Consider the following 25,708-nt stretch of genomic DNA (forward strand, 5'->3'; position numbering starts at 1 on the left):
ACACATTGTAAACTTGTAAACAGGTAATGAAGCTATGAACGCACTAGTGTACTGTATAGTGAGGTAGCGGAGCGCACTATCGCGGTATCTTCACGCTCGGTCAAGCAGAACCCTTCTGCTTCATCACACGCGCCGATCCGAACGATTCATGGTACTGGTGCGTGCTAACTGGGCCACTGAAAAATATTAAACAAATTAATATGTATTCGTTTCCATGAGGCACTTCTTAACTCTTCCATAGATGCGTTTATTATGAAGGCAGTGGGTCTAACCATCTCCAGAAAACAAACAAACAACACATTTTCCCATTTTTGACGTGACAACGTCTTATAATTCGATAGAGCCGGCTGCACGCACGAAAAAACATGACTCATGCGGCGTTACCTCGCTCTGAGGCGTTCCATAGTGCAAGCGAGAGCGCGGAACGAACGACAAAGAAGCACAATCGGCCTTAAGACGTTGTCACGTTCAACTATCGTCAGCAAACCGACTTTACAGACAACCAATTTTTTTAATAATATTTTATAATATAAGATCCATGGTTTTAGAACTTCACACATAATCATCAGTGTCGAATTTTGTTCTGCATATATGTTGCTGTTCGTGGTTCTGTTTGCATACACCTTTATAACAAGATATCATCAAAGGCTGTGAATGTTAAACTATGCGCTTTTATAGCAAAAAAAACATTATAATATTTATACTTCACTTATCAGAAAACCCTTTTTTATAAACAGAACATAAGGAGTCACCACATTCCATTCTTTCGCTTTATATCACAATTGATTTTAAAATTATAAATGACATTATAATTAATATGTAGTTATTATATTATTTTGAATGATACATGCGTGTGTGGCTCCGTGATATTGATTAATAGCTAATTAAATAGAACCTATTCCTAGTCATGCCCGGGATTGTTTCGTTTACGACACGTTAATCGCGCCGCGGTATTGTTTACAAATAATTAATTGTCCAATGCAAGTGCAACTGCGACTATTAATAGCATTTGTATGCAGTTATGAGACGCCAACATTTAATTAAAACCACCCTAATAGTTATTAGCCTAAGGCTCAAAATCACAGTTCGTTTATTTAAGCTATGGTCCACGGTTATAACGAGCAGTTTCGAACGATCGTACATGGGAATTTAAAAGGGAATTAATTTTATTCATTGGAAAATAGAGGATATATTGGCTTGGATTAGTTAAACGATTTCATGGGCTGCAAAATGCCTTAACGCTAAACTGTGTCAACGGAAATAAGTCTTTATAGTTGAAGCTATAGGGTTGAAAATTGTTAAGCAGGTTGTGTGTAAATATGCAATGCACTTGATGAATGTTGCACTGGGTGTTGCAGGGTGGCGAATTCTGTGCAACGCGTGTCGTTGAATAATTCGTTTCGAACGGGCGATTAACGTCCAGCGTCAACCGATCGGACTTTTTGCACTTCCTCATAAACGTAACGTAAGGGCAAAAACCACTTTATTGGATGTAGATTTATGAAAAATGTTTTAAAGGAAAATTGAGTTCAACTCGACGGTATTCTATGAATGAAACTACGATTTCATGAAAGTAAGGGTGTAAAAAAATATTCAAATAAATCATTAACTAAAAGTAAAATTAGTTGTAACTACTGAATCAAAATTATAAAATTTTATGAAAAATATAAAAATTTCTATTGAATAGAAAAACAACTACCTAATATTATGATGTACCAACAAAAAACAAACTAACATAGCAATATCAAACATTAATTAAAAAGCTAAGCTATAATACAATTTTAATTGCTAGCCAATTAAAACAAATTATACAACCATCAAACACTAAATAGGCCAATTAGAACATTATACTATAAGCCAATTAATTACTGGGTAATAGAACCTTATTAAATTATTATGCATAAATGATCAAATCCAGAGCTAGATATCATTAGGCTAGGATTAAAGTAGATGCCACGCGGTAAATCAATGAAGCCTGTCTAGTCAGGTTAATCAAATGTATTCACTGGGCTTAATGTACGAGTATATGCGCTAAGTACAATCATCGAGGTAAGGTGACTCGGGAAAATTGTGAATAGATGTGTTGATGGGTATCAACCATAACACAAGGTTCTTATTTATTAGCCATGCTATTAATACTTTGGATACTGATATTATAAATTAAAAATTTCTTCAAAAATAAAAGCATCGACGACACTAACTAAAAATTAATACGAAACTTATGATTCTAAAATATTTCATTAATTGATACGTAAATCTTTATCTTAATTTTATTTAAGTTCTTATAACTGTTTATTATAATCCATTTATATTTTCTTTATAGTTATTCGAATAATCCTTGAAAATTCACAAAACCTCAGCCTTAGATAAATTGGAGCGAAACCGATATTCTGCACATAACTGTCCAATATTGCATGCAGCATGTGAGTAGATTCCTGGAATATCACTGGAAATTCTAGACTCACTGAAACAATTCCCATACCCCAACTATAGTATCTCTCCATATTAAAGAGTAAATACGGAAACACGGAGAGATCAAAGAAGTAAACAGTTTTGTCATTCGCACACAATTGCCCCATAAAATCGCATAATTCGTTGACAGTGAAAAAGCGACACTCATCATTTCAACGCCATTTTTATAGGCACAATTTCTTTGGTATAAACGTAAAAATCGGGTCGTCTTTATAAAAACATCTCTTCAATTGTCATTCATGAGGGCAGATCGCGTATTTGTCATCGCGCGTGTCGCTCGCGTATCGCGTACCAAATATTAAAATGCAATTTTAAACAAAAACTCATCGGATTCGAACCCTCGCAATAAAAATGACTATTTGCAGCACAAATAGATGTTGCTATTATGTGTGCGATGGCAATAAAGGGCCAAATCATAAAGTATAGATATTGCGTATCAGAAGGATAAATAAAACATATTTTTAGAAGAATTTATTTGTACGCCTCGTAAGTTAAATGTAACGATTGTGGACATAGGACTTAGCTCATGTTTCAAATCAAATCAAATCAAATCAAATCATTTATTTATTTCTCCTCACAATTCCCAATCACATAAATTAATCTACATGCATACAAAATTATCAAACAATAAGCTGGAGTTGGAGGAGCTGGTGTCTGAATTCTGAAATGGGTTTTAACCGGTATCACAGATCACCAGGTCCCCGCCCTCGGAACCAAAATACAATTACAAAAATATGTTTCACATAATTCAAAAGTTTGTGGTTAGGTAGTGAGATTGACATAATGTTTATTGTTAGATATTTAAAATTTAAAAAATAAAAATTAAAAAATATACCTACATATGTGTTTGTGTGTTGTGTTTAGATGTTTAGATACATAGAATTCTATGTTACATTAATATCGATACTGAACAGATATTTTTATTGTTTATTTTTATTAAAATACACGTCTTTCTATAAAACAAACATTCTGATTAAAATAACATCCATCCAAATATTTGGATATTTTGTGGTACATTTAAAGTAGCAAGCAAAAATGGCCAAAACATAGAACAATTGTCAATAAATATTGTGTTACATAATCAAAGCGAGAGGCAGGAGGAATTTTGTATTCACTGCATCGTCAAGAAGACATCAGGAGGGAAAGCAGCAAAATATTATAATAGCATAATGGTGTCAGGTGGTGTTGTTCTGCAGGGCGCCTACCTTCGGAGACATTGGGTTGTGCTCTCATATCGATATCCAGCAATTTAACAGAATTATATATTGAGCAAAATGTAGTATAACATAGTTTATAGGTAAATAAACAATTAACAAGAGTCTTTAGTGACGAAAATAGGTTCATATTAATTATTCAATCGTAGTCGTTGATATAATATCAAGTAGCTACTAATAATAAGAAGTAATTGTTTATATTTAAATTATAAAAACTGTGCTTAAAAAGGATGAATTATGTCGTTACTGTAGACATTTCGGTATTAATTTAAAGCATATATTCCAAAATACTCGAACAAACAATTATTCTTTCTAAAACTTTATCGAGACATGCACATCACTACTAAAAAGGCCTTTGGCGGCACACAGTCGCCTGTTGAGGCACAGGAGCTCGTGATATGAAAGCAAAGTGACGTCACTAAACTCCAGTCTCTCTCCATGTAACTTTGTGAGAACTGAGATCTCGAGTTTTATTGTTCGTTGGATTATCATGTGCTTTGTTTTATTGCACTCTCGGTGTTTAGACGCCGACTGTGGTGCGAATGCCAAACAATCTGTAAATACATATATACATGTATGAAATTAATTTTCAATTTTTAAATGGTTTTCATATTTATTTATTTATTTATTTACTCTTTATTGTACAACAGTCTTATAAAGTAAAAGTACAACAAAACTATTCAAAATGTACAAATGGCGGCCTTATGGCTCTAAGCCATCTCTGCCAGGCAACCTTCATAATGTTAGGACTTGGTAAGTTCTGGATATATCTTATCTACTATATATATTTTTTTATCCAGAAGAACCTTTAAGGTACCTACTAGTAATATTTATATAGAAACTTTTAATAAAAAAGAACGTTACGTTCCCTTATGTATTTTCTACATACATATTAAGAAAAAATACCTATATTTATTAAGTGTAATAACAACATACATTTAATCATATGGATAATACTCATGTATTTAATTAAAGCGTTATTGTTTAGATTTCATATTCCGTGAGGGAACAAAAACATGTCACTCGAAATAAATTCCAAACCCTAACCGAATTGTTTACTTTATAAATGATGATTATCCAAATGTAAACGCGCCATATGAAAATGGCAATTAAGAATGAAAAATGATCATTACTGCTGTTATAATTAAAAAGCCGTGACATGTTCTTATGAGTTAGTATATTCAGACTGTGATTAATATTTCCGTGTGACAGCTCATTGTCCTATTCTCAGAATAGCATAAAATTACAATTTGATATCTATTTAAAATGGGGTATTAAAAGGTGTGTGATTTTCACTTATAATACCACAAGAGCTTCAAAATTATCGGGTATTTTCCGATAGTTTCTTTGCAAACAAATGAAGGAGTCAAGTTTTTAGTCAAGGTTAAATTTTTCCTGAAAAACTTGACGACTTTATTTGTTTGCAGGGAACCTTGAGGGAAATGCTAGATAATTTTGAAGCTCGTGTGGTATTCGGGAGATTATTTTTCCGTCCCAAATGTCGGCCAATAATTTCACAATTGAATTGAACCTGTCAGTTTGACGTCAACGACCAGAGAAAATTTTCAAAAAATTATCAGTATAATACCATGTAGGTTGTACCACGTGACGTCGAATGGTGCAATTCTATTGGTCGATATTTGGGTCGGAAAAATAATCAACAAAATTAATCAAATAATTTTTGGTCACTAATCTATTGAGGACGTGATTTCTATATACTCTTTTGATATTAGCAATTTTATAATATTATGTATGATGAATGTTTTTAATTACAAAAATATCCTAGTCATTTCATATTTTCTTGTCTTAGTCCTGGCTCCAAAATAGTTGTTCGATCCTCGGTAAGATCTTAAAATTATCCTTCTTAAATAAGCAAACTTCTATTTTAGATCATTGTTCTATTAGATTTCTTATACATAACAAATATCAAAACTAATTGAACAACACAGGTAATATGATACATGAAAATCTAACTCAATAAACGCTAAGCCGATGGATACTCGTAATCCATATCAGTCAAGTTTAAATCGCAGTGGCAAACGAAAATGTCAACTTGTAATCTATGTAATTAAGTGAATGTCAGGGAGGTTTAGTGAGCGCTTCGAGTGACATACTATGCGATATAACACCATTATGTTACTTAACGTTACAGCTAAACTGGTTCATAATAAATTGGTTTACACTTTGAATAATGTTATCACATTTAAAACGTTCATATAGTAGTCCCTAATGTGTATATCGTTGGTATGATTATGATTGACGCTCAATCACAAAAAATATACTTAAGGCGTTATTTACAGAAATTATATTCCATAGAGAAGAAATATACTTTAATTGATAAGATACAAATAAAAACACTGTAAGATAAAATCTGGCCTCTGAATATTCAATAACCCTTTTATGACTGTATGAGCCTTCACTTAGGTAGTGTTATTAAAGCATCCTGCGCTATGAAAATAATTATATTCTATGCAAAAAGGAAATCTAATTGATGTCGCCAGACGTGACTCCCGAGAAATAAGTGTAGACGTAGATCTCGTAAGTTAACTGCCACTAAATGAATTATTCCGGCGCGGTGGCGCCCTCTGTTGACGGAACAAACTTCGCTAAATAGTTTCGTTCCCACTGCTATTATTGTTCAGAAACTGTCGCAACTTGCCTATACAGTGACGTTGTCTCTTAGCACAATACGTCCTGATAGAAGCAGCTATTTGAATAAGTAAAGAACTAGTGGGAATACAAATCTGCATTTAAGAATTTCTTCTCCTTTACTAGCTTTATTAAAATAAAAATATTTAAGTATATTATTATTGTAACATAATATTATAGCAATAAATGGTTTTAATATGATAAAATATACTAACACCAGTAATTAGCTACGCAATAAATATTTACAATACAATACTACGTAATACAATGGAGTTCTCTGACGAAAACTTGAATAAACAGAAACGCGTTTGGTCAATAGCTGATATATTAGTACATACTTGTAAAATCTTGTTCTGATGAATTCAAGTTATATGTCCGATTTCATATTTATGACGTGAATATCCAATTTATAAGGATATACATAATATACCGTCTTCATTAATTATGAAAGGCGTACATATACATGACAAATTACATCAATGACAGTTATTTTAGTGCATTATAATTCTTAACCGTCATCTTCAATGATTACAATTTTCTAATCCCACAATATCACTTAGAAATTGGACATAGACAACGCATATCTAATTTCATATGACAATTCCAAAGCAGCTTATTTCACACGAGCGCTTCCAATTAATATGTTAATGTAAGAATATTCGGGGTTACGATGCACCGGGGTGCAAGACGCAGTAAAATCCGCTCAATCGTAATCTTGTTGGAGATTACCTCTCTGCGGCTAGTTGAATTTCGGTTTGAATTAATTTGCAACTACTTTAGATGGGTTTCTGATTTTGTGTCCGTCGTCGTCTGACACTTGCAAGAATAATTATGGGTTATATTTTTTAAACGACCCTCTGAACTCTTTACAGTGAATATAGGCACAGAATTTACAATAATATGACTACTTGGTAAACTTTAAAAATAAAATACTTTGCAGACGGCCACAAAATTTCCAACAATATTTCTTTATAATTAGCTAGTTATAAGTTATTTAATAGACACATACCTATATCTACCAAATTAGATATAAACTGCAAATATGGTTTTATAAAATAAATATAAATGAAGAAAATTGCCCCATCTATATCTATAATTTTATTATTACACAAGATGCATGCAAATTGCTTATCAATATTCTGTTACATGATAACTGGATTACCTTTCACCTTGGATTATATTAATAAAAAAAAAACTACGTGTTTTTTACCCGATTACGTATACCTTCGATAGCTCAGTTGGTAGAGCGGTGGACTGTAGAGGATTAATAGCTGTCATCCATAGGTCGCTGGTTCAAATCCGGCTCGAAGGAAATTTTTATACCGAATTTTATTATAATTAAATAGAAGATAAACAAATAAATTAAAGTAAAAGATATTCTTGAGAGTTTTTATATAGTCGCTCATTACTGTATATTTTTTTAATTATTTTATTAAGATTTTTGGAAACTTTACATTCTATATAATTCGTAACATAAAAAATATTTTTTGATCACAGGGGCCTTATTAAGCCTTACTTTTTATTACCAGACAGTTTACCATGGCTGACAAATGCGACGATAATATGAATTTGCCAGTCAGTTCAATTCCGGGCGTAAATTGTCTGGAAATAAGAGGTCATAATGCGGCCCCTGTACTGTTTTAATACAATCCTCATATTATGATAATATAGCTAACGGACTTTTTTTTTATTACAACACACAAATGACTTAACTAGCACAGATAATGACGGTCACCTTTCACTCGAATTACGTGAAACAATACATTGAATTTGTAATATTATACAAGCCTTCGATAGCTCAGTTGGTAGAGCGGTGGACTGTAGATGTACAAATAACTGATATCCATAGGTCGCTGGTTCAAATCCGGCTCGAAGGAAATTTTTACATCTACCCACAAAAAATATTGAAAACACCTACCGAAATATCTCCCAATAAGTCTACATCATTTTGTTGATTAGACTTAAAATATTTCTATGCTTTGACTGTCTTTAAAATTTGTTATTTCTATTTTATTAAATGGCGAATCTGAAATTAAGATTTTACAACAGAAAATCGTAATAAATACATCGGTCCATATACCATACTAAAGAGAACATACAAAATATACGAGAACAAATACTTAGGTTATTTAGAGGTACGTGAATTGGTTTAAAAATTGGATTCAAATCCTCGAAATGTATTATACTCGTAATCAGTAAGCACCTTTCACTTTGAAACACTTTAAACAAACGTTTTTTTTTTATAACAATATATGTGCCTTCGATAGCTCAGTTGGTAGAGCGGTGGACTGTAGATGTATAATAACTGTCATCCATAGGTCGCTGGTTCAAATCCGGCTCGAAGGAATTTTTTTACATCTACCCACAACAATTTAGAAATTTATTTTCGTTATTTAGAACGAAGCAAGAGCAACGGTACAGTGTAACAATAAGAACCCGCTGAAAAATTAGTCACCTATGCTCAATCACCTTTTACCATAAAGCAACTCGAAAGTACAAATCGATAAGATAGAGATTATTTTGTTTTCTTAAACAATTCTCAGATAAGAACAACAAATGCAAAATAAACAATTGCAATTCATTGTATAATAAAGTTGAAGATATACGAATTTAAATCTCTACTCTACATAAGTGACCTTCTGAGTGATAAAAAGGAGGGCACCTTTCACTTGCACATTTTATAATATACTTATACGCAAAATTTAAAGTAACAAGCAAGCCTTCGATAGCTCAGTTGGTAGAGCGGTGGACTGTAGATGTATAATAACTGTTATCCATAGGTCGCTGGTTCAAATCCGGCTCGAAGGATTTTTTTACATCTACCCCCAAAATATTTTGAGACAACAACATAAACTAAAACAAAAAAAACTTATCTTTTGCGGTTAAAAGTTAAAATTTGCTTGCATGCTTTTTATTATTTGACAGCCTGACAGACAGACATTTTTGGAGAAAAATACTTTTTTGCTGTGGGTTACTCGAGCGTTACTTTGCATGAAACAAGTATCAAACTATCATTTCGACAACAAATGTTTTCCATTATTTATAAACAAAACAACTGATAAGGAAATCATTACATAACATTGGAATTTTAATCACTTTCGTAATCTATCTTCATTCAGAACGTGCTTAAAGGAGGGCACCTTTCACTTTTACACTGATACAAATACGAATGTATACGTATAATTTGAAGCAATGTATACACCTTCGATAGCTCAGTTGGTAGAGCGGTGGACTGTAGAGGAATTGAAGCTGCCATCCATAGGTCGCTGGTTCAAATCCGGCTCGAAGGAAATTTTTGCTCACATTTATATTGAGTATTATTATTACATACATTAAATAAATAAATAAAAATGTCTTACTTTTAATGGTCTTATACTTCATGCTACTTTTGAATATTCTGCAAATTTAACAATAGTTGAATTTTATTGATAAGAGGAGTATGATTATGCCATTGTTGATTTACTTTCTTTTGTTTTCCTACAAATAAAGGATTGACATGCAAATTCAGGCAGGTATTTGAAGCTTCGAAAACTATACCTATTTCACAGTTTTGAAAGAAGAATAGATGGGTGATAACTGATAATGTTATACATGAATACAAATTTAATTATCCGTAAATTGTTTAAACAATTGTCAAAAATGTGCCAACCATAAAGCGTTAACACACACATTTGCAGTCTCTACAGTATGACTGTCAAAACGATAATTTTGTATGGAGTGTCCGGGGTGTGACTAAACGTCCATGCGTTCGAATAAAATATAACGCATTTTATTAAATCATTAATGATACTAATTATATGATGCAACTTTTAATGCAATAACTCGATTATCTCCACATGTGCAACATTAAAGTGATAAGTGAACACCTTTCACCTCTCATTAAATTTTATAATTGTATTAAATGCTTTTTTCGCCAATAACGATATACCTTCGATAGCTCAGTTGGTAGAGCGGTGGACTGTAGTTGGTTATAATGGGTATCCATAGGTCGCTGGTTCAAATCCGGCTCGAAGGAATTTTTTTACAAAAATAGTTAAAAAAATTTAAATGGTCTCGTACGCAATAATCCTTTTAGGCTGTAAAAACCTTTCAGAATTCGGAATCGAAATGAGAACTAAATAAAATACCAGAATTCTATGCAATACGCATTATTATAATGATTCATTTAATATTTCATTTTACACTAACAAATAACTAAACGCGTAACTGTATGTACGTGACAAACTCATCATTTGACTAACTCACTATCAAATAATTCACTGTAATTATTCACATTGACCTATTGTAATAGCTATGAAATATGCACCAACATTTCCATGTCAAATTGACAGGTATCATAGCAAAGGGCACCTCGTAAAGATCAAACATAAGCTCGTCAAATAATTCAGGGGTATTCCGCCACTTAGCATAAGGTCAAACTGACATTTCGTTCAGCATTTACGCGAAAGGCAATTCATAATGTTGACGGGATGGTTGGGTAAACGTCACGCAAGAGGTGCTTTAGTGATGGGATAGTGGAGTGGATATATCGATATTATATACATCGATAAAGTCGGTCAGATGATAGCACCGCATTACTAAGGTGAATAAATACTCATAAAGCATGATAATGTGTTACAATTTTAGTTTATGGGCGATTTAATAATATGTTTTCAATATAAATTTATATGTGTGTTGTGGTTTTAAACATAACCAGAAAATAAAAAAAAATAGAACATGTACATAAAGTGCTTCTTTCGATTCACTATGCTTTGAAGTGTTTCTGTTATATGTTTGCTAAGACATATTCTAAAAGATTTTTGTTTCAATATCGACAAAGCCAAGCAACTAAGCAACTAACCAACCCTTAAGCGTATAAATAAAATGGTAACTACTGGATCAGGAAACGGCCTGTCGTAGGCTCACTTAAAATATTTAGGTTCGAGTTAGGAAGTATGCTTGATTTAATTATAGTCATTCTAACTGATGTTAGACACGAAACGCAATCCACTGCAATAGATGCACGATAAATTGTTAGACTTGTAAAACAAAGCTGTATCACTAGATAATCATTGTTTCTTATACATTTTTGCAGTTACACAAAATAAATAAAATATCCTGCCATTTTTCCACAGACAGGCAATAAATCTCATCTCGTTAAACAATTTGACCCATTTAAACTTCAAATCCCGTGAAGAAAACGTTACCCGAATCCATTCAAGTCGTATCATTCAAAAATGCGTCTCATAATTTACGATTGTACTAATTAAGTCAATCTCCCATAAAATCCCCCTTTCTTAGCGACTCGTCTCTCGTCTGTAGTCGCATAAAACGCGAGAAAACCTAATGCCATTTCACGGCGGAGTAAACCTTTCTGTTGGAGTTAACGTCTATTTAAACTTGGCTTAAGTTAATCGATCGAGAAGGCCCTTAATTATGGCTTTATCTACGAAGCAATGAGGATCGAAGCGAGAGGATTTAACTCAGCTCGAATTAGCAGCATTAAGCCAAGTTCACAACGTGGGTAAGACGTTAACTCCTTCGTACAAAAACACTGCAGGAAAGATGTAATTTAATCAACAATGTTGAAGTTCCAAATTCAGCCCTAAGAAGGAAATACTAATATCCAACGTTTTACAATACAATACTGCAGCACATCTTTTGATTTAAAAGACACGAGGAGACAAGAGGATATTTTCTTCGCAACTCTCACAAGATATTTTAATAATTAATTGTGTTAAATAAGAATGTGCTTAGCATAACTCGATATTAGTAAAGTAAACCATGAAGCGACGGTAGTCTGTGCGAATTAGCGTCAAACCGCTAACCTGGAGTGTCACCACGATATTAATATTCATAATCGACGATCCTTGCATGTTATTATAGAACGTGGTGCGACGAAACTTGGGATGTTAATTAATTTTGGCATGTTTAATAGAGACGTTTCAAGTAAGAATAACATTAACTGGATTTTTAATGTCGTAGGTAATCATAATCGTATTTGGTAAACCAACAATTAATAATTCATTGTAGTGGAGCAGTTGTTTTTAATATGTGTTAAGTTAACTGAAATCGAATGTTTATTAAAAATATTTCGAACAAATTAAAAATCAGACCATTAAACTTCATGTTGCAGATTGTGAATACATAAAGCAAGATACGTAACAATTAATTCACTTATGCATTGTTTAAGTTAAAATTTATTAATTTATAATAATAAATTTATAAATATAATTCCGTTTATGCATTGCTTGAAATATGAGGAAATGCGTAATAAAAATAAATGAGAAAACACAGATTTCGCGTTAAGTCGTGTGACTTGCAGTTCGCGGCTCCCCGCCGGGGCCACAAACCCTAATTATGTCTGAAACAATACCGCACCTTATTTTTATCCATTTTGTGCTCAATCATAATTACCAGATCCATCCTCGGGGATCCGCCGCGAAAAATCATCATCCGTATTCCCTTAGTACCTTTATACCTTATATTAAAAGGAACGTACATATTAGTTATTTCAAATATTGTTTCATGATCATCTTGTCATAGAGCATATAAAGCAAATTATTTTTATTGGCTTCCAAATTAACAAACACTTTGTGCCATTTAAACTCTCAATAAAACTAGGGTTCATAAAAATAACGAGTTCGAATTCGATGTACCTATTACCCAAGCAATTCCTAGTCAATCGGATATACGAAACGCATTGTGATACAATAAAAGCCTTTGAAATCAAACAACAGCTCCATAAAAGCGCGCTATTAACATCGAGATAGAATGTACTACGTACTAGAGAGGCGATCGCTACTACACTCTCTTTAACACGAGCTAGAGGTAAGAATCACAAGTCTCTTTAGTCTGTGTCGGACTGTGCCCCCCGCTTGCCGCGTCAACACGTGTTATTGCTCTGTTCAAAATGCCTTCGTGTTTGCTTAGATATTGTTTTAACAGTTCCCATAATACAAACAAAGCCCGAGGAGTGACTTTTCACCAGTAAGTTTCCTTATTATGAGTAAGTCATGCATTTTACTAATATTGTTATCATTTTGCGAAAAATCACCACGCGTTCTGCGTTTCGCGCCATTTTTCATAGACTAACAGCACAGACGTGACACTATCGATGAGTCTGTTAAAAAAATGTAACTGGATTTTTTTAACTATGTATATACAATATCTACTAGGAAAGATTACCGTGGTGTAGTACCTAAATATTTATACTTTTACCCGACTACGCAAAGTAAAACGGTAGGTTATATTAAGTAATATTTATTTATTTACCTATTTTTATTTATTAAAAAAAGCCTAATCAATAGTTGTTCCAATAGGATTTATAAATTATTATGCACAACAATTACAAATAAACACAACATTCACAGAAACTAATACAGTAAAAGTGCCTTAATCGCGCTTCCTTTATTCGTGTTTTCACTATTCGCGGATTAAAAAAATGCGACCCAATTTCTATATTCACGACTAAAAATTTTTTTTATTCGCGGATTTAATAAGTACATACATAATAATAAAATTATTCCAATAGGTATCTTACCCAATATCCTTATCAAATGGACTAATAAGAAAGTAAAATAGATCTTATAACAAGTTTGCCTAAAGTACATAATATTATGTTCTTAAATGATATCGCCGAAGCCTTTGACACAAGCCGCCTTTGTCGCAAGCCACCTCTGCAGCGATTGATGTTTTTGAGAATGTAAATAAACAGAATGGAAGCAACCTAATAACTCAATAAATAAAGTATATTTTTAAATGTAGTTCCGTTTATAGTAAAGTTACAAAAATTGTGATCGAGTAAGGGGGCGTCCATAAATTACGTGAGGTGTTTTTTAAAATTTTCTGCACCTCCCTCCCCCCCTGGTGAGATGTCGTGAGAATTTATTCAACCCCTCCCCCATCCTCGAATCTCGCGTGAGATTTTTCAAAATGTGAGTTTCTTATACGTAAACGCCATCAACATTGAATCATCGTATCCATTTAAATTACATCATGAAGCAAAAACTGATAAAACTATTGATTACTACACAAAACGACAAAAGCTTAATAAATTGATATTATTTAAAGGAAATTAAAATACATAGTTTAATATTAAAATCCTCGTTTTATTAATTCCCTAGTATCAGTACCACCAGATAGTACCGAGTAAACAGATTGCACAATGTGTCGCATCTGCACGCATTGCTTAATCTTTGAACTTGAAGCCACGCCTCGCTCGTTCCACACGTACCCCACCACATCGGCCGCGCGCAATGTTTTTGTTTGGAATAACCCCTCTAGTAATATATCTCGATGGCTATTAATTACCTCAGTCTCGAATATTTATCTTTTTCACGGTAAACGCTTTGTGGGAAGGGGAAGCTTTATATTTTTTTAATTAATACCGTCGAAAATGTCAAAGTCACTGGGTAAACCATTTACTAGAAACATAATGTTAATTAATAATCACGTAAAAAGATAAAAATATGTTTTGTGAAATAATTATTTACTTATTAAATCCATACTAATATTATAAATGCGAAAGTAACTCTGTCTGTCTGTCTGTTACTCAATCACGCCTAAACTACTGAACCAATTTGCATGAAATTTGGTATGAAGATATTTTGATACCCGAGAAAGGACATAGGCTACCTTTTATTGCGAAATATGTACCACGGGCGAAGCCGGGGCGGACCACTAGTAAATATATAAGTATGCTATATATTTACTGGTAGACTATTTAAAATTTATTTAACTGATGATTTTAACTCGTACAACATTTAAGTAAATCTTTAATGATTATTCCTTTGTATAAGTGTCAGTCAACCCATTCTCTTGTAAACGAAGTGTATTCTATTGGAAATTCGTGTCACTTCACAGGGGTGCCCGGGAATCGTCAGCGTGAAAATTATTCATTAGGAAAACCTGTAGGAAAACATGGACTTAAAAGATTTCCCGCTCGAAATCTCTCGTTAATTATAACACATTTCACGGACGAACGGATAGGGTTTGGAAACATTATTTTTGAGAATTTAGTCTAATTGTTAAACCAGATTTATTTCTCATTCAATATGATGCTTTTCTCCATTTTTGTTTTTTGAAATTTGTGAAGTCGTAGCTATAATTATGTAGATTACATCTGTATGATTGTTATATTATAACAGAACAATTTTGAAAAGCCCTCGGCTCCAAACTTATCTCCTACAGAAACTGGGTTCGTAAAATAAACAAATTATCTCTGTGTGAGACTAGATATATGACTAGACAGAGAGATATCAGTTCTCATAATGGAAGCAATCATTTTTAATTGTAATAATTCATTTAATAACACAATCAAAGGGTAAATCGCTACCCAGCCTGGGTTTGATAAAATTTTATTACACGGACAAAGCTCACTTAAAATTAGCGTTATTAGCCCTCGCTCATACAAATTGCCTCTTTTATCCGAATTTATTGAAGGTAATTGATTTAATGCGCTCTTTGTTAACGATTATCTTACCCGTATAATTGTTTTTCGATAACAATTCAATTAATTTGAATATTATATAATGATATTGATTTAATACATAATATGTGACTAAGATTTTTATCAAGTGTATAAATTAATGCAAATAGAGAAAATGTGAGAATTTAAAAGTAAAATTAGAAACTTTATTTCATACTAGCGGCCCACCCCGGCTTCGCCCGTGGTACATATTTCGCAAAAAAAGGTAGCCTATGTTCTTTCTCAGGGTCTAAAGATTATCTGTGCCAAATTTCATCAAGATCGGTCCAGAAGTTTATGCGTGAAAACCATACATACATACATACAAACCTCTTTATAATATTAGTATAAAACGTAATAATTACAAAAATTGCGCCACAATAAAAAAAATTTAATGGTTCAGTCTGTGTTTATATTAGCAACTTATTTCAAAACTTTACTGTTCAGCCTGAAACAACAACGTTACAAAATTAGCCTCTTAATAACTGGCTAACGGCTCAATTGGGATTTTTTAAACCCACAAGTCACCTGTGGCAATCAGAACTATAATTTCCGGTCAGTTCGAATAATTTCCAGACGGCTGTAGGCTGTAATTATGGCAATTGCTATAATTGCAACACTAGCGGTTCAATATCGTATGAAAGGGGTTTTAATACTCTTTTTGTTTGAGTATAATTTACAACTCTGTCGTGTTGACACGGGGTACCTATAATCTATAGGCTAATTCTAAACAAATGAAAGTGTTAACATAAACAAAGTTTTAGTTAACGTTAACATAAAGTTAGTTCAATGACAACTTATTTGTATAAAACTATATAAGCTGAAAGTAGATACAAATACCTATTTAAAATGATTAAGAAGTACATTTTGGACAATAAAATCACCATGTTGCTGAAGAAAATCTTTCGAAGGAATCCTACAGATTATATTTGTTTATAAAAAACATATTTTAAGCTAGCGACGCTTAAAAAACTATTTGATTATTCTTAAAATAACATTACCTACATACACTACGCGACAAGCGAAACGGGTGAAAATCAAGGAAAATTTCGCGGCTTTATCTTTTCCCTTTAATTGTTGGCAGGAGTGCTATCTCGAAGTTTACTCACTCGGATTGCGGCCAATAAAATGTTACAACCCCTTTGTCGGATGCCGCTTATACCGCGCTTTTGTCACCCGTGTACTTGCTTATTATTGTAGTTGTAAAATATTATTTGCGGTTTGTTTAAATAAGCGGGTAAATGTTTGAAACATGTTCTATTCAATCCTTTTGTGAAACATTTTCGTAATAGTATATTGTAAACTTATAACAAAATTTAATATTTTATTCGAATATTGCTTATTTTATTTAAAAATAACATTATCAAATAGTACTTCCATAGTTTGTGAATACAGTTCAGATTCACAGTTTAACTTTCTTCCTGCCAAGAAGCATCTTAACATCATAAACACGTAGCGTCTATTTTGAATAATTTAGTTTGGTAGGCATCCTCGCGCTTTCCGAACAACTATAGAAATCCGCGAATACACATTTCTTTTGATATGTGAATAAAACGTGACTTCCTGTAATGGTATTGGTGTGAAAAAGTTGAAAGTATTGTTTTCATAAGTTGAAATATATTGTAGTAGTTAAAATAAGCAAATATAAACAATATTTAAGAAATTGAACAAATTTATGGGAGACATTTAAAATATATATAGGTATAAAACTATTAAAATTACTTACAAAAACATTTTAATTAGCCTAAATTAATATCTTTCACATAAAGTTAGGTCGAGTAAAGCGTTTAGTAAAATTCGCATATTTCTATATGAATTTTATTCAAATTCGGTATCGAATCGACATCACGGATATGTATCGAAATAAATAGCCCTTTATTTATGTGTATCGTTTGACACCGCAGCCTTTTGTGAAAAAATCTCACGTTCGATACGCTCTACGCATCGCGATCTGTATGACTCGCGACACACGATTTTGTAGAGTCGTGACTGAATGATGTCGATAAAAATGTAATATTAATATCGATAAAAAATATTACATAAATAATTAAATACCTGTTCACCACAACTTCTGCTTGTTTTGATTGGCTTTTCTGTCAGATTAAATGAGAAATAAACGTTAACTAGAGTTAAACGATCACTACTCTAACTCGTAAGTGTAACTATTACACTAATATCTACGTATTATTATAAACCCGGCAGTTGCCTAAGAAGCTAAGAAGCTCATGATATCAATGAATTGTCATCAATCGTTTTTAGCCTATTACTTATTATGCTAAATATTATTATTACTAATCTTTCACATAAACTTATAACAGATAAAAACCACACATCATACTGCTGGCTTTGAAAGCCTCATTACCCCCTCTAATAAAAGCAAAGGAAATATTCCTCACCAAATAATCGATAAAATCAGCACATCCCTCATATGAATAAAAGCGAATAGGCTCTGTCAATAGTTGGGTTGGTATTTGCGAGGCAAACAGGTCGCTTCTGCGCGGGTAGGCGCCGCCGCAATCGCGTGCCCTTGTCAACACGATTGGGCATTTCATTCTTTTAGAGAAATTTCATTGTTTAAATGTAAAACTGGGAATATTCCAATTGGTTGCTATTCACTACACATTTCAATTCAAGATATTGTAAAATTAAGATAGGAACAGTTATGGAACATAGGAACAGTTAATGCTACTAACTATATCCTCCTTATGTATATATGTATATATGTATGACATATTATACGCCTTTTAATATACGTATATTATTATTTTATATATATTTATATGTTTCTGCCTTAACATAAATTATATATGCATCTAGTTATTATATTTATTTATTATTAATATTAATATACTTCATTATGTATTTATTTTAAGTAGATACGCTTAATTATTTTTTTTTTAATATTAAGACGGACCTCAACCGCCGGTGCAGCCTGAAAATCAGCGCTGTTCTTGTGCAGCATTTTGCTGAGGCTGTATCCGTTTGCTAATCTTAAGATAAATTTTGTAATGTTCTTGGCTGTGTTTTTTGCAATAAATTTATTTTCTTTCTTTCTTTCTTTCTTCTTTCCTTAAACTTAATGTAATAAAGAAAACATTTGCAAGCTAAACATTTAGGATTAAAAAAAATAGGAACACTGTAAAGATATAACGTTGCTATAAATAAGGGACTGTAAGTAACAGTGTTGTGAGAATGATTACATTGCACATTAGTCTTGCCCCACAAAAACATCCACAATTCAACAAAAACAAACGTGCGGATTGCCTCTGAGTGATGGTAATTTGTCAGGTGTGTAGAGCAAAGAAGTTCTACTGTAGATAATACACCTTTACCAATAGTTTATTTTGTACTGGACTGAACAATATTGTTGATATAAGTGAGAGAGATAATATTACATTAAAATTATATACTTAAATCAATTAAGAATTATGATAATTAATTAATCTATGTATTCATATTTTTTTTTTGCAACAAATAAGTTATAGATGACACATGTGACAAGATAACTAACTCTATCTTTTTATAATAAGTATAGGAACTCTAGCAGGATATTTTCTGCATACAATAGTCAATATGTGTATATGCCTCTCAGAGAAAACTTTTAACCTCAACCATGTATTATTCTTTGGTGAAGTGCGTGGGAACAATTCGCGGAAGAACAACGCGGTTGCTCCCGCTAACGTCTTGTTCAAACAGAATGAAATATCTTAACGCGTCTCCTAATGGTCCTCATTTATTTCCCTCTCGAATCTCGCACTGAACGCTCCTAATTATTGCGTTTCCAGTAGGGTTATTAAGTTTTGGTTTAAATGAGAAATGGGCGCATTCGTTCCGTGCTCAACGTGATATCTTCTCGCGCCAAAGGTCTTAAAATTTAATTTTAGATCATGGCGTTATGATGTAATTAAATAAATCGGCGTTCTTGTTTTCAGTAAATAATTTCAGCTTCACAAATATTTTATGTAGAGATTTTAATATAAAGTAACATGATATCATTGTGATATTTTATTTTTACTTATTTGTTTATTTTATTATGTAAATTTACAGATAATATTTGCTGTTGTACCATAAATTATTTCATGCTTATAAATTGAAATAAAAAACACATTTTAACAATAGATTTTTTTTCAATCATATTGTAAATGTTCAAAATCATCAACTAAACGAACCACGAACCTATAAACTGATTATATTGCATTGCTGCTATATCGCTCCCATAATGTGATACAAAACTTTAAGGCAATTTAGCCGTAGGCTTAAGCTCATACATATATTGTTTAAAGCCCCTGGCATTAACAAATATCTAACTTTCTTCAGATAACTCGACGCTGCGTCTTAAACTTCTCTAAGAAGATTTACATACTTAAATTCGTTTGGGTAGAAGTCAGTAAAATAACAAATTTAGTTAAAGAATATAATTTTGCAATCTTATAAATTAATAATTTATATAATTCGCCCATTTTTAAACTGTAATAATAATTTGTAATAACTGCCTATGCATATGATTCACTTTACATAAAATTATTTAACATAGTGCTTGTGTTAAAATTAAAAATAAAAGGACTTTCTATGTATGCTCTAGGATTATAAATATCATATTTACTAATACATATTTTAATATACATACTAACTTGTGGTCTCCAAATGTGACGTACCTACTTACCTACTTCTACGAGAAATTAACAAGGAAATTACACACATTTCAGAGCTTCGTAGGTGTGGAATTGTTTATAATTCCTGTACATACATCAGTTATCCAAAGCAGTCGGGCGATTCGTAGCCACCTTGTAGCTATGCGAGCGTTACGTGGTCTACGAGTAACACATGAGAGGATACTCTACCAACAATATTATATTGTTGTTGTAAAGATAAAGATATATCTTAACAATGTGTCTTGTATTATTAAAATCGTCTTGAAAGGTACGTGATTGGTAATTCTATACAAATTACTCTAATACTGTTGCTGTGTTTTGTAAAAATGTACACGTGTGTGTGTGTGTAAAAACGTAGGTACTTTTTAAATACCTACCTATTACGTTTCTCTTATATAAAGGTCTCTATATATAAAGGTATACCTAATATTGTTAAAATAATTAAACCATATCATAAATCCCTCTAAAATGTACCTATACCTTCCACTTAATAATAATTTTACATGTTATACGAAATAGAGCATATTCCCCATAGTTCGATAGAGTGGCCTCAACTCCAAATGCTTGAAGACCGCCTCAAGGCACGAATGCCTGGCAAGACAAACCGAAATCTTATCAAGCGTCCGCCATGTTGGTCTCGTTAATAAGCAAAACTACACACAAGGGCCGCCATAACTTACCTGAAGGCTGTTTGTGGAACATATTGCGCGGCGCCATTGGCAAACACTTGTACTACAAACTCCGATAACTTATGGACGGGCGCGGCCCGATGTTACTTTATTACCTTTGGATAATTTGTATTAGTCCGATTGAATAATTATTGCGAGTACACCACGTATTAGTGTAGATATTAATAGCTGTTGAACGACTACCATCCAACAGTTGCTTGTGGATAAATCTGTAAGGGCAAAATATAGGAGAGAAGGTTTAATGAAATGATGATGATGACTTACAGTTTCCTCTATAAAGAAAATAAACAAAAAAGAAGTGTATTTTGCTGTATGCTGCATATCATTAGCTGACGAAGCATGCTAATTTCTTATCTTAAATTGTAAATGTTGTCTATGATCACAATTTCTAATTAATATTTTTTAAAAAGGTGCCGAATCCAAAGAACCAATTTATTTTCTTACCCTCTTATTTAAATAATGTTTGACAAAAGGATTCTTATTAATAAAAGAGAAGGCGGACAAAAAGAACTCTTATAAATGTTAAAGAGCCTGTAAATGTGGCATTTTCTTTATAATAGCGAAGGAATTTTAACCCTTCACAATATAAAAATGAATGAATTTTTCAACGGCTCATTTCTACGAAAGGTTGGAATTGCATCAATTTAATTTTGAAAGCGCTTTACACGAGCGACTTCGATTCAAACAAATGCGGGGTGATGAATCTCATGGGAGCGGTTTATTTCATAGCAATTAGTTAGCTACAGGCAGAATACCCCTTTCAGGAACGCTTTAAATGCTACGACGCACTCGCGATGTATCCGTACCTACATTATTTTAAACTGACAAAATAAAAATAAAAATAATTGTAGTCAACTTGATGCTTCTTTATTTATTACATATGGCAAAAACAGCATGTAATATTACGATATTGGTTTTAATTTGGAAAAATATTCAACAACCAACTGCATACTACGCAAGTATTTATTGAATGGAAAACTTAACCCATAAATCGTCATAGATACGACATCGCGTTTATCGAAATAAACGATATCGTATCGTACGGTATAAGTATTTCCATAAAAGAAGACCAACTTGTTCATCTAAACTGAGTTGTCGGGAAATCTGTAACAAAACGGCCGTTGAGGCAAGTTCAGACAATAAACAAAGTCGGAGATAAGCGAGTTGCGACTTCATTGTTCTGCCGGGATTCCACGATACTGCGGCTGAGAGGGAGTTGACGCAATTATTAATAAAATTACTTTCCTTGGAATTGGCATTTAATTCTAATTCTTCTTTTGTTTGTATGGTGTAAGCAGGTACTTTCTTAAGTTCAATAGGCAATCTTGTAGCTAATTGCTGTTTTGAAGAAAAGATCTTATTTTACTACAAGTCGTAGGTAACTGTAGTTAAAATACGTAACACGTACGTATACGTAAAAATAAGTAACACGATATGTACAGATATGTATGTACATTCTCTTTGGCCTTAGAAAATGTCAAATATCCATAAAAACTAAAAGGTTTGTGACTTCCTTTTCCTTTCATTTCTTTCTATTGAAGAAAAATGTTACCTATTTTCTCTTTCTTTTCATTTTCGAGAGGCTTTGTGATTCAATTTTTATCATAAAGTAACCAAAAAGAAAAAAGTTATTATAATAGTGTATTATAGATACGTATTAAATATATATTGACTAATCATCTTATTACAAGCATTCCCAACCGACGAGACCCATCGAAAGTTCGTTAAAGTAATGTCACTCTATCGTACTTCCCCTTTTCAGACGAAAGAGATGAAAATAGGAATAAACTTAAACGAAACAAGGACAAAAGCACCGAGATAATATCCCATAATCACAGTTTTGTTTTCCAATCGGTACTAACGATTATTGGCGTGTTATTCGGGTGTCGTTTTGAAATTGCTTTAGTGTAAGACAAGTCGTTATCAAGTCTAATAAAAAGAGAATGGGTGATTCGATTAGTGTGCTTCGAGGTAATTATATATATTTTACAACTTGTTTCCTTGTTTATTAAGGTTATTATTAATTTTCGTAGACACAATAAATATTGATACATGAATTATACCGTCGTAAAATGACAAAATAAAGTCTTGTAATTTATTTGAGGACCTTAAATTTATATGTATGCTTTCCTAGTTGCAGATAAAATTGCATATTCACTTTGGGGTACACGAAAAATTGTAAATTAAAATTTTGTCCTGGCTTCCCAAAACTGAATGGAAATTACAAAGGATTGGTGAAATTTTCAAGTAGCTAGCTACTATTCATTTATTACAAAGAAACATAAGAGGTTGAATATATTAAAATTGCAGATTGGCTTCTTTTTGCTTTACTTAGTTGGAATTTTTATATATGTACTTAGTTAGTTGGGTAATTCTAACAATATACCTAGCTTTAATATCTAGTTACCTATCAGATTTGATCTTTACGATTGCAACTACATTCCTCTATGGGATGAGTTTAATGCCAGGTCATAAAAATAATCGCTGTATAAATCTATGTGCGGGATAGAGGTGAAAGGTACTTTTCATCTTTCCTTACCAAGCAGAAAGAAAACGTTACATAATGTAAGTACGACAAAATAAATTAACTCGTATGTATTTAAAAAAAAATGTTGTGTGGTTTTATGAATCCACGGTAAAAGTGAAACTGTTCGAACGGTTCCGAACACTGCTTTGTGTAGCGCATGTCGCGTATCGCGGCTGCCGAGTAGGTATACCTATTACCTACTCGGCAGCCGCGATACACGCGACATGCGCTACACAGACCAAAAAGTTTGAGATGATGTAATAAAAGTTTCACTTTAATATAAAGATAATATAAGTACATCTCTCGGTGCCTGATAGATCTTTGCTGCTACCACTTTTAAATTCTAAATAAACACCTATCGGGCGTAGCCAAAGAATAACAATAAGAAGCCCAATGACATGAATATAGGGGCATTTCACGCGAAGCGGACACAGATTTTTGGGTCAGGTTTCCGATTTCGGTTATATTTTAGTATGTTACACCTGTATATATCCTCGGTATGTATACGAAATATTTTTGCATTTAGAAGCTTAGTTTTCAAAATACAGGTCTTTGAAGATGTCAGCAAGCGCGAGGCATGCATGACTTTGAATGTAATTATCAGTTCAAGAAAAGGATTTTTTTAATAAATTGATGACTGAATAATAACCCCCATTAAAAAACCTTTTTATTCTCATATTTTTGATTTCGAATTTATTTTTAAATTCCTAAGAAAAATTAAAAAATATTTTTCTTTCTAATTTTTTACGAACTTAGCATATTTTAAAAAATTTTTAAGATCATTAAATAAATGGCTTATATTATGCTTAAACTACATGCCAAGTTCTAGAGTGGTCATCGCAGAAGTTTCGAAGCTACATGTATTATAATGGCGAAGCGCGGCAATATCCCCATATATCTGCATCCCCACTGCACTGCGTCGCGCTAACTAACTAGGGCTAGTATGGGGATATTGCCGCGCTTCGCAATTATAATACATGTAGCTTCGAAACTTCTCCGATGACCACTCTAGAACTTGGCATGTAGTTTAAGCATAATATAAGCCATTTATTTAATGATCTTAAAAAATTTTAAAAATATGCTAAGTTCGTAAAAAATTACAAAGAAAAATAATTTTTAAATTTTCTTAGGAATTTAAAAATAAATTCGAAATCAAAAATATGAGAATAAAAAGGTTTTTTAATGGGGGTTATTATTCAGTCATCAATTTATTAAAAAAATCCTTTTCTTGAACTGATAATTACATTCAAAGTCATGCATGCCTCGCGCTTGCTGACATCTTCAAAGACCTGTATTTTGAAAACTAAGCTTCTAAATGCAAAAATATTTCGTATACATACCGAGGATATATACAGGTGTAACATACTAAAATATAACCGAAATCGGAAACCTGACCCAAAAATCTGTGTCCGCTTCGCGTGAGCCCCATAATAAAATATAATAACTTGCACATCCACCGGAATTGGACATATATTTTATAAGGACTTTAACGGGAGCTTAACGTTTAAATTAGTTTATTCCCCTAAAGCAGAACCACAGGGAAGGGTTGGAAAATTTAAATTACAAATAAAAGCACTGAAAAATATCTACGAGTGGGTAGTGCCTCAAATCTCAATAACGACTTCCCTTAATTAAAGCCGAAAGAGTAATAAAGGGAATTAATCTGTAAACTTGAATGGTGTTATTGTCAAAGACAAAGTGAGAAGTGACTGCATAACAAGCCATCAACGATTTTAATATTTATTTTTCACTCCGCTGACAATTGATGGGTTTACGTTTCATAGCAAAAAATATTGCCACAAATGAGAAAAATGTCAATTTCCTTATACTCAAATTAGTTCTAGTTACATTTGGCATAATTTAAATTCCCTTCGAAGTAGAAATTCGACAAAAAATAATAAAGAAGTTTGTTAGAAGACAAAAAGACCTCTCAACAAACAAATGTTCTATACAGCCCCAAAAGCTGTAATTGGTCATAAAAATTTCGATATGAACTCGACCTAATACAGCATATTAGGCTTGGTCCATATTGGAAGCTTCATATCGACCCCGATTTT

At 32.5% G+C, this 25,708-nt stretch overlaps 6 non-coding genes across 6 annotated transcripts; all 6 read left to right on the forward strand.

Moving 5' to 3' along the window:
* The first annotated feature begins 7,558 nt into the window (after positions 1 to 7,558).
* Positions 7,559 to 7,647, forward strand: TRNAY-GUA (transfer RNA tyrosine (anticodon GUA)). The gene is given in 2 exon segments: positions 7,559 to 7,595; positions 7,612 to 7,647. It is a non-coding gene; the product is annotated as a tRNA-Tyr (tRNA).
* Positions 7,648 to 8,122: 475 nt separating this feature from the next.
* Positions 8,123 to 8,212, forward strand: TRNAY-GUA (transfer RNA tyrosine (anticodon GUA)). The gene is given in 2 exon segments: positions 8,123 to 8,159; positions 8,177 to 8,212. It is a non-coding gene; the product is annotated as a tRNA-Tyr (tRNA).
* Positions 8,213 to 8,592: 380 nt separating this feature from the next.
* TRNAY-GUA (transfer RNA tyrosine (anticodon GUA)) lies at positions 8,593 to 8,681 on the forward strand. The gene is given in 2 exon segments: positions 8,593 to 8,629; positions 8,646 to 8,681. It is a non-coding gene; the product is annotated as a tRNA-Tyr (tRNA).
* Positions 8,682 to 9,054: 373 nt separating this feature from the next.
* On the forward strand, positions 9,055 to 9,143 carry TRNAY-GUA (transfer RNA tyrosine (anticodon GUA)). The gene is given in 2 exon segments: positions 9,055 to 9,091; positions 9,108 to 9,143. It is a non-coding gene; the product is annotated as a tRNA-Tyr (tRNA).
* Positions 9,144 to 9,536: 393 nt separating this feature from the next.
* TRNAY-GUA (transfer RNA tyrosine (anticodon GUA)) lies at positions 9,537 to 9,625 on the forward strand. The gene is given in 2 exon segments: positions 9,537 to 9,573; positions 9,590 to 9,625. It is a non-coding gene; the product is annotated as a tRNA-Tyr (tRNA).
* Positions 9,626 to 10,262: 637 nt separating this feature from the next.
* On the forward strand, positions 10,263 to 10,350 carry TRNAY-GUA (transfer RNA tyrosine (anticodon GUA)). Its single transcript is given in 2 exon segments — positions 10,263 to 10,299; positions 10,315 to 10,350. It is a non-coding gene; the product is annotated as a tRNA-Tyr (tRNA).
* Positions 10,351 to 25,708: the final 15,358 nt, after the last annotated feature.

This window comes from Colias philodice, chromosome 15 (genome assembly GCF_061535455.1).
Source record: "Colias philodice isolate Cphi_HAF_F1 chromosome 15, ilColPhil1 Martin Lab GWU primary, whole genome shotgun sequence".
In the NCBI taxonomy this organism is placed as follows: Eukaryota; Metazoa; Arthropoda; class Insecta; order Lepidoptera; family Pieridae; genus Colias; species Colias philodice.